This window comes from Heloderma suspectum, chromosome 6, assembly GCF_057233095.1.
Source record: "Heloderma suspectum isolate Gila_16-S chromosome 6, 16-S_ref, whole genome shotgun sequence".
In the NCBI taxonomy this organism is placed as follows: domain Eukaryota; kingdom Metazoa; phylum Chordata; class Lepidosauria; order Squamata; family Helodermatidae; genus Heloderma; species Heloderma suspectum.
The window spans coordinates 57,896,332-57,918,143 of record NC_139463.1 but is presented as its reverse complement, the minus strand read 5'-3'; positions in this window follow the sequence as shown (position 1 = coordinate 57,918,143).

Sequence of the window (21,812 nt, the reverse complement as noted above, 5' to 3'; positions counted from 1 at the left end):
GTAATCACTGCATTGTTTTCAAGGTGCTTACAGATGGATTGCTTTATCATCTGCTCCAGAATTTTCCCAAGGATTGATGTCAAACTGACTGGTCTGTAGTTCCCAGGTTCTTCCTTCTTACCCTTTATGAAGATAGGGACAATGTTAGCCCTCCTCCAGTCATCCGGCATTTCACCCGTCCTCCATGTTTGCTCAAAGATAATAGACAGTGGCTCCAAGAGTTCTTCTGCAAGTTCCCTTATTACTCTAGGGTGCAGTTCATCTGGCCCTGGAGATTTGAACTCATTCAAAATAATTACATGTTCCTTACCATGTGCCTATCGATCTCAGGCTGCAATCCTGCCCCTTCAGCATGTACTTTGCCTTTGCCAGGGGGGTCATAGACCCTCTTTTGGGAGAAGACTGAGCCAAAGTAGGAATTGAGCACCTCTGCCTTTTCTTTGTCATCTGTCATCATTTTGCCATCCTTATTTAATAGCTGAACCACCATTTCTTTCCTCTATCTTTTACTGTGCATGTAGCTGAAGAAAGCCTTTTTGTTGCTTTTAGCATCCCTCACAAGGGGTGTACGAAACACTTACCAGGTTCCTCTGGGGCCATCTGCGTTGGGGGGAGGTGCTCTGTCCCCCCCCCCAGGAATCCTCCCCGGTTGGCTCGGCTCCACAGCGACTCCGCAGAGCTGCTGGCCGGGGCCGCCCGCAGCCAGACCTCCGTCTGCTGCTGGGCTGCGGCCGCAAATGGCGGCCACCATAGCGGCCGCCATTTGAGTCCCTGCCGTAGCCATGATAGGCTACATATATATTTACATAGCCTATCACAGCAAAAGGCAGGGACACAAATGGCAGCCGCTATGCCATTTGCATCCCTGCATACATATCATGGCGCAAATGGCGTCCCTGCGTTAGCCGTGATAGGCTACGTATATACTTATGTAGCCTATAACAGCTTGGCAGGGACTAGGGATGGACAAAAGTCCCTTACCTGGTCCCGCAGCTTGCTTCGCGGTGGGGGGGAGGCGTGCCGTTCCTCCCCCCAAAATTCTGGAAGGGGGGAGGCGCCCCATCCCTCCCCGCCGAAATTCTGGCCGGGGGGGAGGCGCCCCGTCCCTCCGGCCGAAATTCTGGCCGGGGGGGAGGCGCCCCGTCCCTCCAGCCACAAATCCTCTGCTCTTGCCGGGTCACACATGGCGGCTGCCGTAGCCGCCGCCATTTGCATCCCTGCAGTCATCCGTGATAGGCTATGTAAATGTTTACATAGCCTATCACGGCTGACTTTGGGGGGGGAAGCGCATACACAAATGGCGGCGCCCATGGGTGCTGCCATTTGCATTCCTTATTTGGGCACGTGTAGTCTACGTAGACATTTACGTAGACTATGGCGAAAATAAGGGCAACGCAAATAGCGTAGACCTTATTTTCGCCATAGTCTGTGTAAATGTCTATGTAGACTACACGTGCCCAAATAAGGGTACCCCCTATCTTAGATTACGTCTGCTTGGGGTATGGATGGGGGAACATTTCTTAGTCATTGTTGATGTTGTTCAGTCATTCAGTCATGTCTGACTCTTTTTTTTTCCCAAAGTCAGCCGTGATAGGCTATGTAAACATTTATGTAGCCTATCAAGGTGTTTTTTGAAAATCTAGCCATGATAGGCTACGTAAATCTTTACGCAGCCTATCACGTTTGTTGTTGTTGTTGTTTTTTACATTTGGAAATGGCAGCCGCCGCCAGGGACATTCGACCAAGGTAAGTCCCATCCCGAGGGGGGCGGGGGGGCGGACCGTTTCTCCACCAATTTCTGGGGGCCTAATGCGTTGGCATTCGGCCTCCCAGAGATTCATGGAGAAATTCTCCAACATCCCTAGCAGGGACGCAAATGACGGCCGGCGTAGCAGCCGCCATTTGCTGCCAGAGCCTGGCAGAGGCCAGAAGACCACCCAGAGCCACCGCCGGAGCCGCCACCAGGTAGGCTCCGTCCCAGGGGGATTCCGAGGGGTGGCGGGGGGGATTGCCCCATTCCGCCATGGACTCCAGGGGGCCAGATTCTACAGAATCCAGCTTCACTGGAGTCCATGGTGGAATTCTCCAACATCCCTATCCCTCACTAACCTCAGCTCGTTCTCAGCTTTAGCCTTCCTGACGCCATCCCTGCAATTCTGTGCTACCTGCCATGTACTCTTCCCTTGTTGCTTGGCCTTCTTTGCACTTCCCATATCTGTCTTTTTTTGTTTTCAGGTCATCTCTAAGCTTTTTGTGAAGCCATATTGGCTTCTTCTATTGTCTTCCACCTTTTTTTCTTGTTGGAATTGTTTGTAATCATGCCTTGAGAATTTCCTTTTTTAAAAACTCCCACCCATCTTGGACTCCTTTTCTCGTCAGCCTTGCTTGCCAAGGGCCCTTACTGATCATTGTTCTGAGTTTATTAAAATCAGCTTTCCTAAAATCCAGGGTACGCCTTTGGCTACGCTCAGCTTTTGCTTCCTTTAGAACTAAGAACTCAAGTATAACATGGTCGCTTTCCCCCGGAGTTCCTGTAACTGCTACTTTATCCACTAAATCATCTCTGTTGGTTAGGATCAAGTCAAGGATAGCCGATCATCTAGTTCCTTCCTCTACTTTCTGTAGGAGGAAGTTATCTGCCACACAAGTCAGGAATTTCCTAGGGAGTCCATGTTTTGCAGAATTTGTCTCCCAACAAATATTGGGGAAATTGAAGTCCCCCCATTACTACTACATCATGCTTCCTTGAAACATTGGTTATTTGCTTTTCAGAAATTGCATCCTCGTCTTCTTCTTGATTGGGAGGCCGGTAGTAGACTCCGACCACCAGGTTCCTTTTATTCTTTGCTCTTGCTGAAAATGAGTAATGCTGCTACTCATCCAGATACAAAAAATTGTCAGTCTTTTATGCATTAGGCTATAAATGGCTGCTAGTTCTGATGGCTGTATGCTACTTCCAGCAGTAGCAGAAGCAGTATGCGGGAAACACCACTGGGAGGGTGCTGTTGTACTCATGTCCTCTTTGTGTGTTTCCCACAGGCAGCTGGTTGGCCACTATGTGAACAGAATGCCAGACTAGATGGACCTTTGATCTGATCCATCATGGCTCTCCTCATGTTTTCATTTCCATATACAATTATTTCCTTTTTGAAGAAAATGCCTTAGGATGTTAGTAGAAGGTGTATGCACTGGGGGCATTGGGGGGGTGTTTGTGTCTTATTAAGCCCCACTAATGTTGTGTGTCAGTTTTTCTATTTTGTGAGTCCTGATCCATTTCCACACAGAATGGAACTGGTTTGGCCAAATTATTGTCTTTGGGAAGGGGACCTAAACCTAGAACACCCCCAATATGCATATGAAGAGTCACATTTCTTGAATACTGACACACAGGCCTATTGACTGCAGTGGTTAGAAATTGTGTTTGGGTTAGCTGCGTTGTACCCCTGATTTTGTGTGTGTGTGTGGGGGGGGGGGTGATATCCACACTAGGGGGAGCGTTAAAGACATCATAGAGCTTCACTTTAGGTTTAGATATCCATTTTTAAAATTGATACCTTCCTTCTGGAGAGCACTGAAGTCAGGTGTAGTAGTCCAGAAGCTTATGTGATTAAAAAATGTTCCAGTCTTTAAAACTCCACAAAATTCTGCCACAACAGACTGACAGGGAATTCTTTCATTCAGCTTGGTTATGGTTTGGTCGACCCTGTTCAGGGAGAGAAAGGGATATTTCCTTCCTTCTACCAGATAAATCCCGATGAAATTCCTCAGTATGTGGGATTAGTCCGGCTTCTCCTGCATTTCCACTGGAACTGGATTGGGCTGGTTATTCACAGTGATGACAGTGGTGAAAATTTCATCCAGACACTGACACCGATGCTCAAGAAGAAGGACATCTGTGTGGCTGTCACTGACCTGTTCAAGTTACTCGACCCATTCCATATTCTTCGAGTTGGTACTGGTTCTGTTCCTAGTTCTTGGTTTGATCCCAAAGTGATGATTGTCTTTGCGGACTCCAGTGTGATACATCAATTAACAGTGTGGTTGGGTAATCATGAGCAAAAGACCAAGTCCCCATTTAGGAAGGTTTGGATCATGACATCCCACTGGGAAATTGCAGCAACGGGATCCCATTTGGCTGGGCAATATGTAAAAAACATCCATGGTGCTTTACACTTCAGAGTCCACAGAAGGGATGTGCCAGAATTCAAGCATTTTCTCGCAGCTTTAGATCCATACCAACCTCAAGGAGACATCTTTCTCCGTGACTGGTGGGAAACGGTATTTCACTGTCAGTTTCTGAAATTAGGGCAAACCTTTCAATGGGGTGAGAGAAATTGTACTGGGATGGAGAAGATAGAGGACCTGCATTACTCGCTGTTTGAAATGAGCATGTCCAGTCACAGCTACAGCATCTACAATGGTATTTTTTCTTTAGCACATGCTTTACATGCTGCATCTGGATCCAAACATGGAATGATGTGGGAAGGCAAGAGGCCTCTGAATATTCAGCCATGGCAGGTAACGTCCTCCTTCAGATTTGCCAGTCTTTTAACAGGTGCCTTGGTGGTTTTTCAGTGGTGTAATTCTGGAAGCAAAGAGTGAGCCTGGGAGAAGGGCTGTTAGTCCATTGTAAAGATGCTAAGGAAGACATTGCCCATGGATATTCTATAAGAAGAAGTCCATAAAGAATAGAGGAGATGTATACTGCTTCAGTAATAATTATGCATGAGCAATTTGTTACAGATGAGGGCCTTTGTTTGAGCTATCTGTCTACAGTTCAGTACTTTGGAAGCATTTAGGTCCTCGTTTATCATCTAATAGCAGATTAAATACTTCTAAACAAAGTGTACACCTAGGATTGTTTTGTGAGTTACAATCCAGGTTTTGTACTAACAAGAATTAATACACGAAAATCTTCTTTGATCCATTTATTTTTATTACAAATATGCGTATAACATCACATAAAAATATAACTTGTATTTTCATTTACATTAAAACATTTCTTGTTGTTGAACAGAGCTTTGCTACAGATCTTTAAATCTTAATCGTTCAGAAATGAGATATTTCATTCTAAGTACCAAGTTCCCTATTCAGTACTGAATAGGCTACACAGACAGGGCAGTGAACTTCTAAAAAGAAGCTCCTGCATTCCAAAATCAGCACATATGCATACCTTTTTTTGTTTAGCAATTACCTCATAACTAATATTATCTGTGGTCCCATGAATTAGGGCTCACAGTCTAAATTATTTCATTGTTATTAAACATTCTTTGAAAATTGGAACATACATAAAAGGTTTACAGGTGCACCTTTCAGGCTAGATAAGATCAATTTTTTATTATACCTTTGAGATGATAACTCTTTACCTAAAATTTGTCAATTAAACCAATGTCTATAAATTTTTCTAGGCATCTATATATCAAGCTTTTTGCTGTTATACCTTACACAATATATTTTGCTCATTAACTCATAAGCAAAAACTTAAAGTACACTTTTGACGTGTAATTATACAGCCTTGCACCCGTTCATTACTTAAATAAACCTTTGGCCCAAGCGATAGGGCTTTAAATCAGCATTTTCTCTTGGATACCACCCAAGTCAAATTGACCATTATTTTTATGCCAGTTATTCAGAATTCATTGTGAACCTGCTTGTGTCTTCTCTATTGGTACCAGTTACCTTATTATTTCTTTACATTTTCAAATTCTTAATTATTCATAATTACTATTTAGCATTTGCATTTCATAATAAGACATTTTGTATTAAGAGAGGTGAGTTCACATTTTTTCAATAGTCTTCACAGCATGTTCTATAAGGCAAAGTCACTGTTATATCCTAAAATCCATGACAATAATGCCAAGTGAAGATGAATCTTAAGGATTAAATGGAACAACAGAGTTCAGAAAAAGAAGAGACTCCTAACTTGATGGCATTCACAGTTCATTAAAAGACACCAGAGGTTGCTCAAAATTACCCTGTTCTCTAAGTGTCTCTTCCATTTCAGATTCTTGCCTCCTTGGGAAACGTCCGGTTTAACAACAATGCTGGAGATGAAGTCTCTTTCACTGAAAGGGGCAAGATGTCCTCTAGTTATGATATTTTGAATTGGGTCTTTTTCCCAAATGAGTCTTTTGTTCCTGTAAAAGTTGGACAGATGGATCCAGGGGCTCCCCCAGGCAAAGATTTCACCATTAACTCAGAAGTGATCGTGTGGGCTACAGAGGTAGGGCTGAAGTGAATGTTCCAGGGTAACAGGAGAATTTGGTATGTTGCAGTTCTACCCCTTGAGAAGAGAAGATGCCTTTCTAGAGAAGACCAAAGGTCTATTGAGTCCAGGGAGAGGTCGTTGTACTGTGGTAAAAGATAATCTTTGTATGCAAAAAGTTCGAGGTTCAATCCCTGGCATCTCCAGGTAGGGCTGGAAAAAGACTCCTATCTGGAGATTTTGGAGAGCCAATAATTGTACACATTGGAGAGCTAAATGGACCAATGGTCTGTCCAGGTATAAGGCAGCTTCCAATTTTCCTATTTCTGTCTCCTAAGGAAAAAACATTCAATATGAGCCTCTATTAGGATGGTTCTAAATATCCTGCAGACATCCCGAAGTGGTTTGGGCTTCCTAAATTGGGCATCCTATCCATGATGCAAAGGGAAATTCCATTGATCACCACCAAGTTAAGAGCAATTTTTTTCTTGTGGAAAAAACAACAACTATTTCTCTCTTCCCTTTTTAGAAGATGCCCTTTGCAAGGTGTGTGGAGAGGTGTTCTTCTGGGTACTGGAGAAAAGTTCCAGAGGGGAAGCCAGTTTGCTGCTATCGATGTGATCGTTGTCTGGAAGGGACAATTTCTAACCAGACAGGTAGCTGAAACCTCGGGAGCCATATTAAAGTGCAGCATTACTATTCCATCAGTGGAACAGGGAGAGACCAGATCATGGAATTTCACTAGGAATAACATTACATTTGGGGCTGTATACCTCTATGGGTTTCCTGTGGAATTGTTACATTTAGGTGATGAAGAAGAAGTAATAATTGTCAGGAATTCACAAATATTGATGTGTAAGAACTTTCCAGTTCAGTCTCTGTTGGCTTGTCTTCCATATTCTCATTGGCTCACCTTTTCATACATTTTTTTTAAGACCCATGTTCCCAACCTAGGGGTGCACGAAAGTCACTTACCTGGTCTCGCAGCTTGCTTCGCTGTGGGGGGGAGGCGCTTCGCTGCTCCCCCCGAAGTTCAGGCTGGGGGGGAGGCTTCCCGCCTCGCCTGGCCGAAATTCAGGCCAGGGAGAAGCGCCCCGTCTCCCCGGCCGCGAACTTCAAAAGAAAAGTAAAAAAAAACCCCGCCCCTGTGATAGGCTACGTAGCGATTAACGTAGCCTATCACGGCTAGATCTGCAAAGTCAGCTGTGATAGGCTACATTAATCATCACGTAGCCTATCACGGGTGACTTTGAAAAAAAAAAAAGTGTGTACGCAAATGGCGGCCCCCATAGGGAGCCGCCATTCGCGTTCCTTATTTGGTCCCTGTAGTCTACATAAAGATTTACATAGACTACGGCGAAAATAAGGGCAACGCTATTTGCATTGCCCTTATTTTCGCCGTAGTCTACGTAAATCTTTACGTAGACTACAGTGACCAAATAAGGAACGTGAATGGTGGCTCCCTATGGGGGCCGCCATTAGCCATACGTGCTTTTTTTTTTTTAAGTCACCCGTGATAGGCTACGTGACGATTAACGTAGCCTATCATGGCTGACTTTGCAAATCTAGCCGTGATAGGCTACATTAATCGTTACGTAGCCTATCACAGGGGCGTTGTTTTTTTTTTTACTTTGCTTGTAATGGCGGCGGCGGCAGCCGGTTGAAAGACCGGCTGCCACCCCCGCTCCTGAAGAAGACCTGCCGAACCGCCATCGGGACCCGCCGCCGGGATGGACGTTCGTGAAAGGTGAGTCCCATCCTGGGGGGGGCGGGGGGCAGGGGGGTGGAGAAGTTCTCCCCGAACAACCTTCGGAGGACCGAATGCGTTGGCGCTCGGCCCCCCGAAGTTTTGGGGAGAAATTCTCTGCCATCCCTACCCCAACCTTGACTGTTTTGGCATCAGATCTGAAGCTATTTGGGCAGAACATTGACGTGGGCAGGTGGTTGGCCATTCTTGTAATGGGACATGATACCCCAAGTGGCAAATACATCACCTTTTCATTTCTTCTGCAACATCATTCCGCAGATAACGTAGCACCACATCTCTTGTGGGGATAGTTAATAATATGAAGTAAATGACAGACAGACATCCATTTATTTTCTCCTTCAGAAGACAATCCATGTGACAGATCATGATTCAATTCTTACAGTTATCAGAATTTTATTTCTACCCATGGTAGTATTGAACATGAGGTTGATACAGGAGACTGTAATGTTAAAAAAGTGGGGGTTGTAACTTTTCAAACTCTATTCTCATGTAGTGTCTTGCTGAAACAGATAGCAATCAAAGGTAAGGATAGTGCAGGAGTCTGAGGAGGGAGTGGAGTCTGATGGCCTCCCCTCCTCCCCATCTGGCCTCCTGAACCCCACTCACCAGGCTGCAGGGGGCTCACTTCCCCACTCGGCAACCAGCAGGAAGCACTGTGGGGCCAGCTGCCCCTCACCTAGCTGCAATTCTGCATGCAGTTGTGGCTCAGTTACTTCCACATATTTAAAGTTGAGTCTATGGCTGCCTTAAAGGAGCAATGATTCAAGATTACAGTGCAAAGGGCCCTTTACACCTGTACTCTTGAGTCATTGCCCCTTTAAAGCAGCCATAGACTCAATCTTACATATGCGGAACTAACCTGAGCCACAATTTCTTTACACAATGCCGACTCGGTAAGGGGACAAACAGCTCCTCAGTGCTTTTTGGGCAATTGCTGAGCCATCCTGCAGGTCCCACCATGCAGCTTAAGTGTGTGAGCAATGAGGACGGCTTGTCAACTGCCCGAATGGAGCAGATGAAGGTGTGTCCATCCATCCCTAATCAGTGAGACATTGTTCCCTTCACTGGACATTCCATCTCATTTGCCTCCATAAATAGAACATCTGGGTCATGTTTGAAATACTTCAGTAGTTGTTATTCATTCCAGATGCAGTTTCCTGTATCCCATGCCCAAAGGATCAACACCCAAACAGGAACCAAGACCAGTGTATCTCCAAGAAGATCCACTTCCTTTCCTATCAAGAGACATTGGGATCTATTTTGGTATCTCTAGCTCTTTTCCTCTCACTGATCACATCGCTAGTGCTGGCAACATTCATTAAACACTGTGACACACCAATCATCAAAGCCAACAACCAAGACCTCACTTACGTCCTCCTCATCTCCCTCCTACTCTGCTTCCTCTGCTCCTTCCTTTTCATTGGTCAACCCACGGAGATCACCTGTCTTCTCCAACAAACTGCTTTTGGCATCACCTTCTCTGTTGCCATTTCTTCCATTCTGGCAAAAACCATCACAGTGGTGCTGGCCTTCATGGCCACCAAGCCAGGAAACATAGCAAGAAAACTCTTGGGGAGACAACTGGCAAACTTCATTGTCCTGGCCTGTCCCCTCATCCAAGCTGTGAACTGTGCTGTCTGGCTGGTAATTTCTCCTCCATTCCCAGACTTAGACTTCCATTCTTTGGAAGGAGAGATCATAGTGGCATGTAATGAAGGCTCAGTATCCATGTTCTACACTGTCTTGGGTTATGTGGGTTTCCTGTCCCTCATTAGCTTCATGGTGGCTTTCCTAGCAAGGAAATTGCCCAACAGCTTTAATGAAGCCAAGCTTATCACCTTTAGTATGCTGGTGTTTTGCAGTGTTTGGATCTCCTTTGTGCCCACCTACCTGAGCACCAAGGGGAAGTTTATGGTGGCTGTGGAGATCTTCTCCATCTTGGACTCTGGTGCTGGTCTCCTCGATTGCATCTTCCTCCCCAAATGCTACATTATTGTGCTGAGGCCCCATCTTAATAGCCGAGATCATCTCATAAGGAAAAAATAATCTGTTATTTTTATGCTTTGGGAAATTCCTGGCTACTTAATTTCCCAGCCAATCAATCAAAATTCCCCATCAGATTTATCAATACAGGAGTTAATGTGGTTTTATTTGTTTTATTTTAAAATAACACTAGCCAGTCAAATCCATGTTTTTGGTGTGCTTCTTTTTTTGCCTGATCCATTTACTTTAGGCTAAGCAATTCTAAAAATCCAGAGAGGGACATTTTGTGAACTGCTATCATATATATATTGAAAATCATTAGGAGTTAATAACTGGTGATATATTTTAGATGAATTAAGCAGATGAAGGTGTGTCCATCCATCCCTAATCAGAGAGACATTGTTCCCTTCACTGGACATTCCATCTCATTTGCCTCCATAAATAGAACATCTGGGTCATGTTTGAAACACTTCAGTATTTCAATATTCATTGAATATTCAATATTCATTGACAATATTCATTGTAAGCCTGTAGATAATTCTCTCATTCCATTTCATCTTAACTCCGTAGATATACTATATTCATTAATAATTTGGCATTAATTGGGTGGGGACTTCACCGAATCTCTGCTCCTCTTACAGTCTCCCACCATCTCAGCTAACAGAGAATTCTAGGATCAAACAAGCACTGGTTTAAGGGTCAAACTAGATATGACAATCACATGATAGCAGTTGTGTCCATATATTATTGCAAAAATAGCAACCAGGTTTGTGATAGTGGTAGATCAGGACCATGGCAGAGGGGAAAGGGGTTTTTTATCCTTTGCCTGGTCAAGACTGGAAGACCTGACAGCTGTTCCTTGCTGTGCAATTGAAGTTTCCAATGGTACCAGTGGGAGCTTCCCTTCTGGTGCAAAGAGCAGTTTTGGGGGGAGGTAGTTTTTCATCAGCACTCAGATGTAGGAGAAAAGGGCCATGCTCCTCACACACACATACATCATGGTCCCAATATTACTTGGTGTCCCCCCACCCACTCATCAGCTGTTATGTGCAATATCATGTGTAGTTTGGCCCTGATATATCGATCTGATTACCAAAGCATTTGGGGAAGTGCTGATCAAATATTTTTCTTGACACACAACAAGACTAGCGGCATTGCAATAGTAATTTCAAATACAATTTCTTGGGACCTCAAAGGACATTCAAATTAGAATGAAAGCAGGTATGTTTTGCAGTCATGAACTGCTTGTGAGTTTCCCGTGAACAGCTGGTTGGCCACCATGTGAACAGAATGCTGGACTAGATGGACCCTTGGTTTGATCCAGCAGGGCTGTTCTTATGTTCTTAACTTAAAATGTAATCACAATAACGTTTGTTGAGGCCCTCAATCAAAGCCTCCCAATGTGCTGTACAAAATTAGCCACAAAAATAGGTGGATTTAGAGAAGGGGAATTAATGATGGTAGGATTTTTTTAACATGATATTTAATACCATTCCAAATGTTTTCAAGGAATGGGTACATCAGTGGAGAACAGCAGGTTTTTGACATCATTTGAACCCACCAGAAGAAGAAAAAAAAGTCCTATGCATATTAGTCCATACAGCACAACGTATATTCAAGGACTAATTGTATTTTTCTGTGGCATCTGTCTGATATTTAAATATTATTGACAGAAGAAGAGAAACCAAGCTTCTCTGTGATGGTGCCCCAATTTCAGTAGAATGGTTGGATGCAGAGGGGCAAATGGAAGAAAAGAGATGAAGACTGGCTCCATTCTCTCTATATCAGTGGTGCCCAACCCACAACCTGTACATCCAAAGCCTTGTGGAGTGGCTCCCCAAGAACTCCCACAACCTGCCCAACCATTTCCACCATTGAAAAAAATGCCAACACCCCCCCCCCCACTGTCTAAAAGCCCAGTACTGGCCCTGCTGTGTTGTCAAGAAAATACCCCTCCAAGAATCCCTGCTGCCCCTAACCTGCTCACCTTCTTGCCATTAAACCACTCCCTCACTCTTGGGGTGGGGGAGATTGCAGTGTTGTCTCACTTTGCAGAAGAAACTCTAGGACTGGATCACCTTTTCTATGTCAAACGTTGCAGTATCCTCCCATACCTTGAGGACACTTTCATGACCAGAGCCAAAGAGCCAACTGAGATGAGCTCCTTGATGTCACTCTTCCCTCCAGAGTCAGAAGGCTCTATGGCTCCATCAGCTTCCTTTCAGGCAGTTTTCAATGCTGCCCCCAATGGTGCTTCCAGGAGGTGCAAAGAAGCACAGCTTTTGAAACATCCCCCAGGGAAGAGCCATAGGAATAAAGGGCAGTGGGTGGGTACGTGTAGGCAGGAATGAAATTGAAAGTTTACATGAAAATGAAATGAGTGACATCATTAAACTAGGGAAATGAACTTAAAGTGCCAGAGTGGGGTGAACTGTGTTGGGATATATTTTAATTAAAAACACTGTGGGATATCAGGGACATGAAATTGCCTGATCAGAGTGAATTGTGGATATATTTTAATTACAAACACTATTGACAAGAACAATTATGCTTTAATGGCAGATTTGGCTCTGGTCTTGCCTCCTTTTGGTTCTGGCCATTCTCCCTTTTCTCATAAAAATATCAACAATAAAATTCCCAGTGATATAGTAAGCTATTTTAGAAATCATGTGGGGTGTGTGGGGATAGGGGTCATCAAATTACCATATTATGGGTTGACTTTAAAGCTGTTGTAATGGGATCATTTATCTATATAACAGCTGGAAAAAGAAAGAAAACAATTACTGAATCAGGACACTATTAGATTAGAGGCCCAATACAAAATAGATCAAGGGTCCTCAAGTGTTTTGGGCCTGTGGGAAGATCTGAAATCTTGAGAAAGTTCTGTGGGCATACACCATCACAAAATAGCATCCATGGGGATGTGAACAATTGCAACATTTTCTGCTGCAACAAACCCCTACTTCACAGAGGCAAACTGGTTTGGCTAAAATACAAATAACTTGCACCCTAACCTGAGTACAAGGCAGAGATACAGTCTGAGCCCCAAAGCACAGAATCAGTCCTTTGAATGCTCGTTTTTCTGGTGCAACAGAACACCCATTTCACGGAAGGTAAGCCAAATAATTTACGCAAATCACCTCTAAATAAATGCCTCTAAAATTAATTCTCAATCAATACCCACATACTCTATCCAAGAATCACAACCCAAATCGGTTGTGGCTTCTCCATTTGTTCTTCCTCTCCCTCTGACCTGGCCCTTCCTTTTCTCTCCCTTTCTCCCCCTTCGGCGCCATCATTTTTCCTCTTTCCCTAGGCTTTGGCCCCTCTCTTTTTTCTTCCTCTCCTCATCCAGCACCTCTATTTAATGTTCCTTCCCTCTGCCCTTATCTATGTTTCCTTCTTCCATGGAGGCACAGCCACAATGCTGCTTCTCTCTCCTCTCCTGTACTTATAGCCTACATTCCTGCCTGCTGGAAGTATGTAATTAGGACAGTTTTCTAGGGATGTACGAATTGTGTACCTTCCGTGCCACTTGACTTCCGCAGTTTGCAGCCAGTGCTCCATTCTGTCCTTAACAAGCCCCCGGAATTCTCCTCTCTTTTTTTCCACTCCGAAAATTGCGAAGATAAATCCGTGCCGACAACTGTAATTCTGGTGCCCAGCCATCTCTGTAATTCTGCATAACTTCCATAAGAAAGGCTATTTTTCGTAGATATTTACGTATTTTTTCCCCTGCCCTGAGACGTGCAGTAATTACTTTCAGCCAAAACACTTCCTCCTCCTAGGGGCTTCCCAAAATAAGGCTGCCCTAGGTGTGGCTGAGCGATGCACACTTTGTTTAAAGCAACGCTGTTGAAAGAAAGAAAGAAAGAAAGAAAGAAAGAAAGAAAGAAAGAAAGAACCTTTTAAAATGACCATGCCGGTCCTGGAGCCCTGCAGGAGGTATTATTCTCCCTGCTAAGCTTTCTATTTCCACATCCAGCATTGTTGTTGACGTTGTGAGGCTAAAATGGAGAGGAGAACCAACACTGTGCATGTCTACTCAGAAGTAAGTCTTACTGAGTTCAAGGTGACTTACTCCTACACATGTCATCACCCCATTTGCCCACAGCTCAGCTTTGTATTTCCACATCCAGCTCATGATCAAACCTCCTGTTAGTTACCTCACTGGGTGACTCTGGGCTGGCCTCTAACAACTACACCACACTTCTGTTATGAAACCCATGAAAAAAAGACAGTATAATGGAAAGTTCTTTCTGAAGCAGTCACACTTGTACAAATGCAGCATGAAGGGAAAGATTAGCAACCTTCTCTTTGTTTGAATAAAAAGCACACTCTGCACATGCTCAGGGAATGGACAAAATGAGGAATAAACACACCAGGGAATATGAAGGACTGTATTCTTCCATTATGTGTGTGGGGGGGGGGAGATTCTCTCTCAATCCAGCTGTTTCCCTGGTATTCTTCTGAGCTTCTAGCATTCAGACTTTTATCCTGTGCTTCTGTCCCATCTCCTCCTTCTTCCTCAGAGTCCTTGAGCCATTTAACAAGCTACTGCCTAGTTCATTCCCTTTCCTTTGGTTTAACCAGCTCTAACTGTGGCTGGCTACTGTGGCTGGTCAACAAGGAATATGCCTCCTTAAAGGGAGGTAGGGCACCTCAGCAGGAGGCAGGAAAGGTGTCTGAGGATGTACTGGTGCCCATGGGTGCCATATTGCCTACCCCTGGTCTTTCCTGATCGGCAGTGGCTCTCTGGGGTTTCAGACAAGAGCCTTTCCCAACCCCAGCTGAAGATGTTGCTGATCAAACCCAGTACATCCTGCATGAGAAATGTGTACTCTCACTCCTTTCTCTGTCCACCCAGTGCTAAGAGTGCATCTCCTCTGGCTTCCCTTCCTACGTTACTGGACATTCATATCAGAGTGAATGGGGATGAAGGCAACTTGGAGGTGTGTGTTCAGGGCCACTTAGGTGTGTGGAGGGCCACTGGGGGCCACTGTCAGTCCCACCCCACCCCTATCTTGTCCACTGAATATACAGATCAATCTGCCAGGCTTTGGCACCATCTCAATTGGACATCTTCATTTGCTTCTGAAGGGCTCGATAATCCCTGAGTCACACAGGGCAAAGTACTTTATAGGGCAGCAAATTTAGTTGTACCTTGATACATCTTGCACCCCTGGTAAAGCTGATACAGACCTGCCTTCCCCCACTGAATCCAATCCAGATGTGTTGGATTGCAAATCCCATTATTCCCACCCACCATAGCCAATGGCCATACTGGTGATAAATTATGGGAGTTCTAGTCCAGAACATCTGGAGGGCATGTTAGCCTAGGTCGGAGGATTTCCCCATGTAACATCCACAGGACCAATTTCATGCTGTAGTTCTAGCACTCAACCAGAACACCTGTCTGGGGATCAGAGGGGAAGGTCCATGCTTCCTGGATTCCTGAGATGTGAATATTAGATTTAGGTGCTCAGCTTCACAGAAGCCCAAGGCCCACACAGGCCAGTCAACTCAAGGGTGCAGTAGTGGTCAAGAAATAGGCCTTCTTCACTGCCACCATCACCACATAGTAGGTGTGATAATCTGTTTTCACCTCTGCTCAGTTGCATTTGTTCTGATCCTTGCACCACTTGAGCTCTAACCACTATCCTGTCAGCTTCATAGAGACAGTGCTATTTGTAGCCTGAGGGATGGCTAAAAAAACCTGGATGCCAGGCAGGATCCTCTGAGACAGACAAGCTCAAGGCAACATGGCCCCCTAGCTCTGAAGTTTCCCCCAGGTAACCTTCTGCAGGATCAATTTCAGGTTGCAATTCAAGTACTCAACCGGAACATATGCCTTGGGATGGCAGCAGGGGAACTTCCATGCTGCCTTGGCTCCTGAGATGTGAACTTTGGGTTTATGTGCTATGCTTCACGCAGGTCCAAGGGCAGATGCTGACACCTAAAGTCAGATCCATCCACTTGAAAGTACAAGAGTAGCCAAAATGTAGGCCTTCTTCACTGCCACAACCACCACATGGTAGGCGTGATTATGAGTTTTAACCTGTGTTCAGTCACATTTGTTCTGATCTTTACACCACTTGAGCTCTAGCTGTTATCTGGGCTGCTTCATAACCCAAAGCTCTCCTGAAATCCAGGGAGCCATCTGTGCTCCACAGAGCCAGGGAGGACACTTAGGTGCAACATGAGACTAGGGCCTCAGCAGGGGAGTCAGCCATGCCAAACAAAAGCTCCTCCAAAGCATTCAGCGATCCCTCAGATTCCATAGGTCTTTCTAAGTGGGCCATCCTGTTAGGTCCTCTGCCCTTGCAAGATGTTATAACTGCAGACGCACCGATCATTTCATCCAGCCCAGCCCTGCATACTATGTGGCCTTATTGCCCAGCCCTGCATGCTATAACCAGATATCATCTCAATCCTTTCCCAGCCATCAATCTGGTCCAATGAGTGTAGTCACAAGACTGGACTCCATTTTGGAATTAGGTGATCACATTTGCACAGGTCAAAGGGCAGAATTTGACACCTGGCCCAGAGAGAAGCGTGGAGTGATGCAAACCTGTTTTTCTCCCTCAGAAGTGTGAAGGTAGCTCAGTGTTCTGGGGCTATGTTAGATATCTAACCAAGAATTATCAAAATGACAGTTATTCTTGAGGAATCCCTAATGGATTTCCATCCAGGAAGTCAATAACAAATGAATCCTGGATAAAATATGCTTAAAATAAATACGCCCTGAGTCCTTCCATGTGGGGCTAGGGTGGTGTCTGATCATTTGGTGTCTGCTCATTTCTTGCCAAGATCTAATTCCCCTGCTGGATCCTGAATACTCCCATCTCCTTCAGGTTCTGTTTGTCTCTGACCTTGAAGGGAAGGTCTTCCTATGCCACAGAGGATTTGGCTGCTTCTAATATTTTGGATGCTGCCTCCGGCCACCCAGAGGATGCTGAGGACCACATGCCCTAAGACTAGGCGTTATGAAGTGGAAGGCGAATATTACTGGCCAGGAGACCTCATTCTCGGTGGGAATTTACCACTTGGCAGTTACTATTATACGAAGTCAGAAGACTTTCGTAGTTTTGCCACAACAGAGTTCTCCACTATTCAGGTGTAAGTTTCCACATGAGGGATCTGGGACAGATGTTTGCCTGCTTTGCTTTCAGCAAGCTCCTTCCAGAGATATGCATCAGCAGTGTTGCTCAGGTTCAAAATTTTCTGGTTTGATATACGAGTCTTGGAGGCTTGTCATAACTGACTTTGATGCATAATGAGAGTCAAAGACTTGAGTGTTCTTCTGTGGCATTGTTCTGAGGGGGTTTGTGCAAGGAGCAGAGGCAGAGCTAACCAATCATTTGATTTCATGTTGACCATCTACTACTGACTATGAAATGTCCCCCTGCCTCTGCCCCAAGCAGACTTCATCTAAGACAGGGGTGGGGGGACATAGATCTGGATCTACTGGTAGATCTCTGGTGATTTGCAGCAGATCAGAACGAATTGCTGACAATCAATTGTATAATAACAGCAGCAACAAATCACTCCCTTCTGCCATAAATTATACAGATGAACAGAAGAAAACTTGGGGGTAACCAGGAATGGGGTTTTGTGTCCAAGGCCTGTGGGCTCCATTCAGTTTAATTTTAACTCTCTCTCTCACACACACACACACACACACACACTCACTCTCGCTTCCCTCCCCCCTCTGTGTCTGTTTTACACCAGGCTCCCATTGGAGGATCTCAGGGCAGGGCTCATAAAAAATCAAGTTGCTTCTGCAGTCTTGGAGTCTGTCCACTCCTGATCTGGTGCCCAACCTGGAATCCCCAGATGTTGTTTGGGCCACAGTTCCCATCATCCATGGCCAAATGCAGGGGACATTTGGAGTTCCCAATGGCTGGATGCTTCAGGCATTTTGCAGGGTGTGGATGAGATTCTGTAGCATGCAATAATTGTGTGGTTTTTGTAGCCCCAGAAATAAGGGTTCTCATAATAAAATACTGAAATGATTAACCGTCCGCCAGTAATATATTTATTGCATGGAATAAGCTTTCAGAAAAAAATCAAACATAGTTAAATAGACATTAAATGCAACAATGACTGAGTTATTCCCACCTTGAAAAAGAAAATCCAAAAAGGGAAAAGAAAAGCTAAAGAATCTATAGCCCTTTCACTCATCTCCATTTCTATGCACAAAGTCCTATTACACAGCAAACTGGGCCCCAGTTTTTAAAATAGATTTATAATGTATTTAAAAAAAAATGCATCAATCCATATCATTTGACATATGTGTTCAGATATTTTTGACCACAAAAGACTCAGCAATTCCTGTCTACATCTACGTCTCTAGATGCTCTGTAAAGGGAGCAAAACAAAATTGACTGAACCACCCGGAAAGCTTCCTTCTACCAAGAGACACGGTCAGTCCATCTAGTTCAGTCTCTCCTGGACTGGATGGCAAAGGCTTTCCTTCCCAGTCCTACCTAGAAATTCTTTCAGGGATTGGAAGCTTCAATGGGCAGAACAGGTGCTGTTTCAGTAGTTTGACTAGAATAAAAAAAGGTGCCAGTCCTCATGGCTCTGAATAAAAGAACACCAGGAGCTGACTCACACTGAGTGAGACCATCAATCCTCTCTAGCTCGGGATCTATCAGAGGCTTTCCAAGGTGTTAAACAGGCCCCCTCTTTCTCCCAGGGATGCTTGTATATGTAGATGCTTGTACAGTAGTGTAGTGGCAAATTCAGAAGTGCAGCGTCCCCTCCTGACAGTCACAGCCACGCCCTGTCACAGCCACGCCCCTTCTAATATTGTACAACTTTGTAAGATATACCACCTTCAACTGGGATCCAAAAACAGTGCAGCTGACAGTAGGGATGTTGGAGAAATCCTCCACGGACCCCAGTGAGGCCGGATTCTATTGAATCTGGCCCCCTGAAGTCCGTGGAGGATCGGATCTTCTAACTCCGCCTCCCCACGAAGTCCCTCGCCAGCTGGATCCTTCCTGCCGCCGGCTCCGAAGCCCCAGCGCTACGGGCGCCATTGCCATATTGCTGGCTGGGCTGATGGACTGTGGGCGCAAATCTGCTACGCCATTTGCATCCCTGCTTTTTGACATGATAGGCTACATATATCTTTTACGTAGATTTATTGTGTGAAAAAACAGGGGCACAAATGACGTATTTGCATCCCTGTTCCTTCGCACGATAGGCTACGTAAAGATTTATGTAGCCTATCATGTCAAAGAGCAGGGACGCAAATGGTGTCTGCTACGCCAGACGTAGGGAAGTACGAAAGGCACTTACCTTTCACGGATTATGTTTATGGTTGGGGGGGAGGCATTCCGTCCCTCCCCCCGGAATCCTCGCCAGGGAGGGAGGCGCTCTGTTCTTTCCCCCCCCTCGGAATCCTGGCCGGCCGGCTGTGCTCTGCAGGGATTCTGTGGAGCCACCAGCCGGCTCCGCCAGCAGCAGGACATCCGGCTGCTGGCTAGCAGGGACGCAAATGGCGGTGGCCATAGCCGCCGCCATTTGTGCCCCTGCAGTCAGCCATGATAGGCTACGTAAATGTTTACATAGCCTATCACGGCTGACTTAAAAACAACAACAACGCGCGTACGCAAATGGCGGCAGCCAGGGCCGCTGCCATTTGCGTTCCCTATTTTGGCACATCTTAGTCTACGTAAACATTTTCGTAGACTAAGACGATGAAAATAAGGGGAACGCAAATAGTGTAGAGGATGCTACGCTATTTGCATTCCCCTTATTTTCGCCGTCTTAGTCTACGTAAATATTTACGTAGACTAAGACGTGCCAAAATAAGGAAAGCAAATGGCGGTGGCCCTGGCCGCCGCCATTTGTGTATACACGTTATTGTTGTTTTTTTAAAAAAAGTCAGACATGATAGGCTACTTAAACATTTACGTAGCCTATCACGTTTTTTTAAAAAAACCTAGCCATGATAGGCTATGTAAATCTTTACGTTGCCTATCATGTTTGTTTTTGTTTGTTTGTTCAACTGGAAATGGCGGCGGCGGCCGGTCGGAAGACCGGGCGGCACAGCTGCTGCCGCCGAACCACCGCCGGAGCCGCCGCCAGAGCCACCGCTGCCAGGAAGATCCACCCAAGGTAAGTCTCGTCCCGGGGAGGCGGGGGTGTGGCAGGCCATTCCACCACCGATTTCGGGGGGCAGAATGCACTGGCATTCGGCCTCCCCGAGATCCGTAGCGGAATTTTCGTACATCTCTAGCCAGACACCATTTGCGTCCACAGTACGTCAGTCCAGCCAGCGATACGGCAATGGCAGCCGTATCACTGGGGCTTCGGAGCCGGCTGGCAGCTCCGTGGAGTCAAAGTGGAGCACAGCCAGCCGGCAAGGATTCCAGGGGGGGAGGAACAGATCACCTCCCCCCCCCGCGAACCCCTGGCGGACCCGCCAATGGACGGCAAGGTAAGGGATTCGTACATCCCTACCTGAGAGTAAGGCAGGGGTATTTGGACGTCTGAGGAAAAATGCAGGGGTGTTAATCTTTTTCACTCATTCATTCGCTCACTCACTCAGACACAAACATTTTAGGTTTTCAAAATATGATGCTCTATGGAAGCTTCACCCTCTCAACTCAGCCCTCATGGACAGTCCTCATTTACACAGCCCCCTTGCACACTCCCTTAGCACCCCAGCATTACCCATTAGCCTTTCCTAAGCTCCTTTATTATATCTGTCTCATCCCACAACAGAAACATCCACACACCCAGCTGGATTGAACCGCACGCACGCACACACCTTCTTTTTCCTCTCCCCCCCCCAACTGATTTTTTCCTGTTTCCCTTCCCTCCACCAGGGTTTGTTTGCCCAGATACATGCCAACCTTGCACCAAAAGGTGTAGCCGACAGAGCAGGTTGCATTTGGCAATTCTGCTTCCTGTAGAAATTAACGTTCAAGAATTAACAGTGCAATCCAATGGGTGTTTATTTTGAATTAAATTGACAGAGATCTTGGGAAGGCAGCTAAGGCTTCCCTGGGAGAAAGCCCAATTGGCAAATGAACATAGTGGGACTGGCTTCTGAGTAAACATACATAGGAATCATAGAATCATAGAATCATAGAATCATAGAATAGTAGGGTTGGAAGGGGCCTACAAGGCCATCGAGTCCAACCCCCTGCTCAATGCAGGAATCCAAGTCAGAGCATCCCTGACAGATGGCTGTCCAGCCTCGTCTTGAACGCCTCCAGTGTAGGAGAGCCCGCCACCTCCCTGTGTCATTGGTTCCATTCTCGTATTGCTCTAACAGTCAGGAAGTTTCTCCTGATGTTCAGCCAGAGCCTGGCTTCCTGCAACTTGAGCCCATTATTCCGTGTCCTGCACTCTGGGATGATCTAGAAGAGATCCTGGCCTTCCTCTCTGTGACAGCCTTTCAAGGACTTGAAGAGCGCTATCCTATCTCCCCTCAGTCTTCTCTTCTCAAGGCTAAACATGCCCAGTTCTTTCAATCTCTCCTCATAGGGCTTTGTTTCCAGTCCTCTGATCATCTTTGTTGCCCTCCTCTGAACCCTCTCCAGTTTGTCTGCATCCTTCTTAAAATTGTGTGGTAAATCCTAAAAATGGGCACAAGCAAGCCACCTGCCCTGCCCCATAAGTAAATAATGGTGGCAGCACCCCACCCCCTGCTGCTGCCATGGCCAGCAGCAGCAGCCCTGAATGGGTGGTCAGTGTTGCAGGAGACGAGGGCAGCGCCAGGTGCGCAGGCATGGAGCAGGGACGGGCGGAGAACCAAGAGCTGAGGAGGAGGAGGTGGGGGGAGAGGAGGTTGCCGAGCGCCCTCAGGCTCCCTCTCTCGCTCGCTCCCTTTGT